Here is a 7,118-nt window from a genome sequence, read left to right on the forward strand (position 1 = left end):
ACCACCTGTTGTCAATTCCTGATATCGAGGCCAGTTCCCAATATCAAAGCCAAAATAGATAACTGAAAGGGTAAATAGCCATTATAAATAGGACAAGACTTGCTTGCTAAATGCCATCCAATCAAGTATCTGCCCCTGTTGTAATCACAATAAAAACCCTGCCTATCTGAGGGTCGAGACTCTCAATCCAGACCCGCTGTGTTGGAGACGGGTGGGAGTCCAGGCTCAAGCTTGCAATAAAGACTCTCATGCATTTGCAAAAAAAAAAAAAAAAAAAAAAAGATTTTTTTCTTTCCAAAAAAAATAATTGATAACTATTGCTTCCCTATTGCATATCCCTTTGGAGGGATCAAGTGACAAATTAAAATTGGATGTCTATATTACCAAAAGCTATCTACAAATTCAATGCAATACCCACCAATATCCCAACATTATTCTTCAGTGAAATAGAAGAAGCAATTCAGAAACTCATATGGAACAACAAAAATCCCCAAATAGCAAAAACATTTCTAAGTAGAAAGAACAGTGGAGGAGGAATATCAATACCAAACTTTAAATTGTACTACAAAGCTATAGTAATAAAAAAAAATACAAGAACTTGGTACTGGCACAAGAACAGGCCTGAGGACCAATGGAACAGAACTGAAGACCCAAAAATAAACCCACAGACCTACAGCTAACTAATCTTGGACAAAGAAGCTAAAAATATAGGTTGGAACAAAGACAGCCTCTTCAACAAATGGTGCTGGCAAAACTGGTCAACACCTGTAACAAACTAAAACTAGACCCCTATATATCGCTTTTCACCAAGATCAACTCCAAATGGATCAAAGACCTGGAAATAAAATCAGACACCCTGAAAACTCTACAAGAAGAAATAGTAGAAACTTTAGGACTCCTTGGCACTGGAAGAAACTTCCTCAAGCAAGGCCCAGAAATCCAATAAATCAAAGAAAGGCTGGAAAGATGGGAATGTACCAAACTGCAGAGCTTCTGCAGGGCAAAGGATATAGCTCCCAAGATAAATAGAAAGCTCACAGATTGGGAAAAGATCTTCATCAGGCATAAAATGGACAAAGACCTGATATCTAAAATATACATAGAACTCAAAAAGTTAAATTCCTCCAAAACAAACAATCAAAGAACCAACAGCCCTCTCAACAAATGGGCTAAAGATCTAAAAAGAGACTTCTCTGAAGAGGGAATGAGAATGACCAAGAGTCACATGAAAAAGTGCTCTACATCACTGGCCATAAAAGCAATGCAAATCAAAACAACATTGAGATTCCACCTCACCCTAGTAAGAATGTCTATTACCAGGAAATCTAATAATAACAAATGCTGGAGAGGATATGGCCAAAAGGCAACTCTATTACATTGTTGGTGGTAATGCAAACTTGTTCCACCCCTCTGGAAAGCAGTGTGGAGGTTCCTAAGAAGGCTAAACATAGAGGTCCCCTATGACCCAGCAGTCCTACTTTTGGGCATCAACCCAAATGACTACAAGCAAGACCACACTAAAGCCACCAGCACAAGTATGTTGATCACAGCACGACTTGTCATCACTAAAACATGGAACCAACCTAGATGCCCCTCAGTAGATGAGTTTATCGGGAAAATATGGTACATATACACAATGGAATTCTATGCCTCCATCAGAAGGAATGACACTGCCCCATTTGTAAGGAAATGGAAGCACTTGGAAAAAATTATACTAAGTGAAGTGAGCCAGACCCCCCAAAAAACATAAACCCTATGGTGTCCCTCATAGGGAATAGCTAGCACATGAATAGGCTAGTCATGCTAGAAGACCAAAATACCCCAATAGCTACACCCATATGACCACATAAGAAGATGGCAAGTGAAATTTACTCCATGTTATGGAAACAAGAGTTATACTACTGATGTAATTATTCTCAATATACCATGTGAACTCATAGTGCTCTTTTTTTTTCTGTTTTTCCTTGTCTGTTTGTCTGAGTGGTTTGTTTAGTTTTGTTTCTCTTGTACTCTCTTTCTGTGGCTGTACCCTTGCCACCACTGTATTACATCCGAGTACACTGGATACTGTTTATATGGGTAATAGAACTGGGGAAGAGAGAGGGAATACCAAAATTGAGAGACAAAGAACAAAAAGACAAACCATTCAAAAAGCAACACTTACAAAACCATGTGGTGTACACCAACTGCACAATTTGGGGGGGGAGGGATAGAGGGAGGGGGGAAGTGACAGAGGAGGTAACAAGTAGAACAAGAAATGTACTCACTGCCTTTCATATGAATCTGTAACCCCTCTGTATCACACTTTCACAATAAAGAAAAAAATTAAATGGCTGTCTGATGGTTCTAACTTAAAACATTTAAATTGCTGAGAACCTAGGGTTACCTTGATGTGGAAAATGTTTTTGTTTTTTTTGTTGTTGTTGTTATTTTTGTTTTGCCAATCCTGGGCCTTAGACTCAGGGCCTGAGCACTGGCACTGTGCCTGGCTTCTTTTTGCTCAAGGCTAGCACCCTGCCACTTGAGCCACAGCGCCACTTCTGGCCATTTTCTATATATGTGGTGCTGGAGAATCAAACCTAGGGCTTCACATATATGAAGCAAGCACTCTTGCCACTAGGCCATATTCTCAGCCCAGGAAAATGTTTTTAAGAAACTCAGAAGACCCAAAGAAACATAGATTCTATGGTTTCCCTCATCAGGAACAATTAGTACATGTCTAGGATAATCCTAGCAGAAGATCACAATAGCTCAATAGCTAAGCACAGATGAACATCTAAGATGTTGCTAAGTGAAATGAACTCCAACTTATGGAAACAAGTGATTTATCACAGTTGTTATTGGTTTCAACATACCATGTGAAAACATGCCTTTTTTCTTTGTCTTTCTTCCCGTGGTTTTACCTCTGATGTCACTATAACTGACTTTGCTACCCTGGATATTGTATATACATGTATTGGAACTAGGGCAGGGGAATATCAAAATGGAAAGACAAAGGATAAAAGACAAACCAATGAAACTGCAATACTTAGAAAACTATATGCTGTAAACCAACTGCACAACTCATTGAAGGGGAGGGAAATGAGAGAGGGGCAGGCGAGGGGGATAAATGAGGGAGGAGGTAACAAGTTGGATAAGAAATATTTGTACTGCTTTACATATGAAACTGTAACCCCTCTGTACATCATTTCGACAATTAATTAAGAAAAGAAACTCAGAAGACATTTTTCCTTTTTAAGTTTGCTTTTAAAAATAGTAATTCTGGCTGGGCACTGGTGGCTCATGCATATAATCCTAGCAACTCGGGCAGCTGAGATATGAGATCATAGTTCAAGTGAGCCTAGACAAGAAAACCCATGAGACTTCTCTCCAAATTAACTACTGAAAATAATGCAGGAAGTGGAGATGTGGCTCAAGTAGTAGATCACTAGCCATGGGCACAAAAGCTCAGGGACAGTGCTCATGTATAGTACAAGCCCCAGGACAAACAAAAATAAGGAGTTCTGTAGAGTTAATTTTTAGTGGAACATTTTTCTAAGTATCAATTCTTTGGAAGATCTTGGCACAACTATACACAAAAGAGTGAGCTAAGAATTTGCAAGCACATCAAGAATAATATTATTATTTCTTGCCTTTGAAGTTTGGAAAGCTACTTTAGAATAAAAAAGGAAAAAAAAACAGGAGAGAAAGTAAGTTACTGGAAGTAAGTACAGCTCGCTTAAGAGAGGTTATTGTAGCAGAAGTGATAACACTTTGTCAGGAACTGAGATGCTTTCAGAAAAAGATGGGATCACATCTGGTAAAATTTGAAAACTCAGAAATGAGAAGTAGGGTACTCCCTACTTGGTTAATAGTTAAGCAGGCAATGTGGAAAATCAGGTGCTAGTAGGGAAGTGATAGCCACCTAATGTAGTGAGAGTAAGACTATGTTATATGTCAGTGGACAGTAAAAATGTGTGGAAAGAAATGGTGGATGAGATTGCAGAGGGATTTCATTGCAAAGACAAGGCAAGGGAAATTTCGAATCTAAGTATCTGATCTTACCTCTGCCACCTCAATAAAGATCCTGCAGTTCTGTGGCTGGACTTGTAAGATGACAAGGGGATGTTGAGTGGGAAAGAAAATGAGAGAGAATGTTGAAACTATTTTACAAAATAATGGAATGGCCAAAGATAGCAAGGAAGAGACGGGTGGAGACAGAAAGAAAAAACCTCAGCCTGAGGATGGGAAGGCTGGATCTGGAGCAGTGTGCAGAAAGGAATTATGGGGATAGGGAGAGACATCTGACATGAAGAGAAACTTGAGAATGTTTTGTTGCTGGGTGTATGGTAGAATTCATGTCTACCTTTCCCAAAGGACATAGGCAACAGCCTGTGTTCTAAAGGTATGCGGAGTCCCCTGGCTTCCCAAGGCTTTCTGTAGGTGGATCTGTGCTTCCTTCAGGATGTGCTGAGATGGGGCTCAAGGTAGGAAGTGAGAAGGCTCGTTTTATTCAGGTCTAGAGCTGGGGTCATGTAATTCAAGCTGGGTCTTTCCCTGTGGTGTCTCAGGTAGAGGGTAGTGGGGCTGTTGGTAATGTCAGTTAGAGTAAAGGGGAGAGAACAGAAGTCTTCACCTCACTTCCTTCACCTCTACACCCATCACATCCAGATCTGTTATACAGTGCTTTATGTAAGAAAAAAAAACCTGACAATGACAAAAAAGAGGTGGGGGGATAAAACCACCATGATATAGAGTGAGCTGGAAATATATTGTTAATGTAAAGGAAGGCACAGAGAACTTAAATTACTTGGTGAAGATTGTATAGCTAGTATATGCAAATCTAGAACTAAGATCCACTTTTACTAAATTCTCCTACTTCCCACTGATCTGATTTTTTTTTCTCCCCAACCTACTAAGATAGTTTGAGCATGTCCATTCTTAGGGTTAGGAATAGCCTGTCCAGCCAGCAAAATCTGAGCTGAATGCCAGGACACTCTTGTGTCCTCTTCTTTCATATGTCTGATGCCACAAAGGTACTCCTGTCTGCCTCTGGGAATGCAGGGGCTGAGAATCTGAAAAGGACTTTTGCCTCAAGAGTTTACGGACTGGGCATTTGGTTCTAAGTTTGTTGTTGGTGTTTCCTCTCTATCACACTCATAAGAAATATATGCCAGAAAGAATAAAGGTTAAAACATGACTCAAATCGTCCAGGTACTAGGAAAAAAACACAGATAACAAATTTATAGCTTCAGAGTAACAAAGGTCTTTGAAAGCATGAAACAAACTCCCGAAGCTACAAAGAAAAGATTGATGGATCCAAGGACATTAAAAATAATCTTCAACACAGTGGAGGCAAAAACCCCACCCATAGAGAACTTGAAGGTAATCCAACAAATAGATGAAAGCTGTACAGATTGCACACAAGGGCCAATTTTATGTATATAGTTTCTATGAATCTGTAACCAACAGAAAAATGGAAATAAGAATGTAGAGAAATCATTAAAAAGGAAGCCCAAATGGATCTTTTATATTAAACACATTTCTAGCCTCTGTAAAGGTGATTGTTTATCATCTGCACTATGTAAATTCACAAGATACACCTTGTTCTGCAAAACCTGATACCATGATGTGTCTGAGTCACCTGCCTTCAGCTTCCAGCCTTCCTCCTTGGATATCTAACCTCAATTCTCCTCCTGGCTCCAATTTTCCAAATGCAAATGGGCTGACATCCCCATCTGAGCACTCCTTGTCAGGTACTAGACACTGAGTTCCTAACCTATGCCCAGAAGCCCACAAAAATAATTTAAACTGGCTACTCTAGACCTGCTTAACTTACCTCATCTCTTCCTGAGCTCAGGAAACTCAGTAAATGCCTTTGTCCATAGGCCTTCCCTTCCTTTCCACCTCTTGATCTTCTCCAATACTTTGCTGTGTGCCATTCCCTACTCCACTCTTATGACAGACTGTGATATTCTTCTCAGAAACTGCATTTTTGTGAAGCTTATCCCTGAATCTTCTTGGCTTCCTATACTTCAAATTTTGTCCAAATAAATTATATTTTAAGATAGTCAAACATACAGAAGCTGTCTTCACTCCACGTATTTTAAGATAAATATAAGTAAAGGCTATGATAAAAATGATAATGTTTTTCTATCCAAGTAACAAGTCAAAATGTTTGATAACACATTGCTTGTGTGAATAAAGAGACACTTATTCATGGTAGGAGTGTAAATTGTTACAGCTTACCCCATGGAAAATACCTCAGCAATAAAAATATACATACATACATAAATACATACATACTTCTGTAATCCAGAAATTCCACTTCTGGTTACATATCCAAAAACTATTGGTTCCACCTGTAATCCTAGCTACTCAGGAGACTATGATCTGAGGATTGTGCTTCAAAGCCAGACCAGGCAGGAAAGTCCATGAAATTCTTATCTCCACCTAACAGCTGGAAGGTAAGCTGTGGCAGAGCACTAGCCTTGGGCTAGTGCTTCTGCCTTGGGCAGAAATGCTCAGGGACAGTGCCCAGGTCCTGAGTTCAAGCCCCAGGATCAGCATAAAACAAAACAAAACAGGATCTTGCAGAGATCCTATATACCCAAGTTCATAGCAGCATCAGGCATAACAGCCAAATATGGAAGCAAGCCAAGCAGGCACTGACAAATGAAGAGATAAGCAACATGTGATACAAATACAGAATTCTAAAAAATGATACCTGACAAATGCTACAACATAGACTAACCTAGATGGCATTATTATTCTCAGTGAAATAACAGTTACAAGAAGAGAAGGACTGTGGGAGTCTGTTTATAGGAGAGATCTGGAGCAATCACATTCATAGAAACAGAAAGTAGAGTGGTAGTGGCCAGGAGCTGGGGGAAAGGTAAAATGGGGACTTATTTAATGAGCACAGAGTTCTCAGTTTTGCATATCACAAATTTCTGGAGTACTGGTTGTACAACAACATGAATATTTCAAGTACTAAACTACACTGAAATGGTTTAGGATCTTTTTTCTGGAGATATTTTTGTGGATGTGCTAGTTAGTATCTGGGCTTGAGCTCTTGGCACTTTCACTCATGCCTGATATTCTACCATTTGAGCAATACTAACAGTTCAGTCTTTTGA

Source organism: Perognathus longimembris, chromosome 18, assembly GCF_023159225.1.
Source record: "Perognathus longimembris pacificus isolate PPM17 chromosome 18, ASM2315922v1, whole genome shotgun sequence".
Classification (NCBI taxonomy): domain Eukaryota; kingdom Metazoa; phylum Chordata; class Mammalia; order Rodentia; family Heteromyidae; genus Perognathus; species Perognathus longimembris.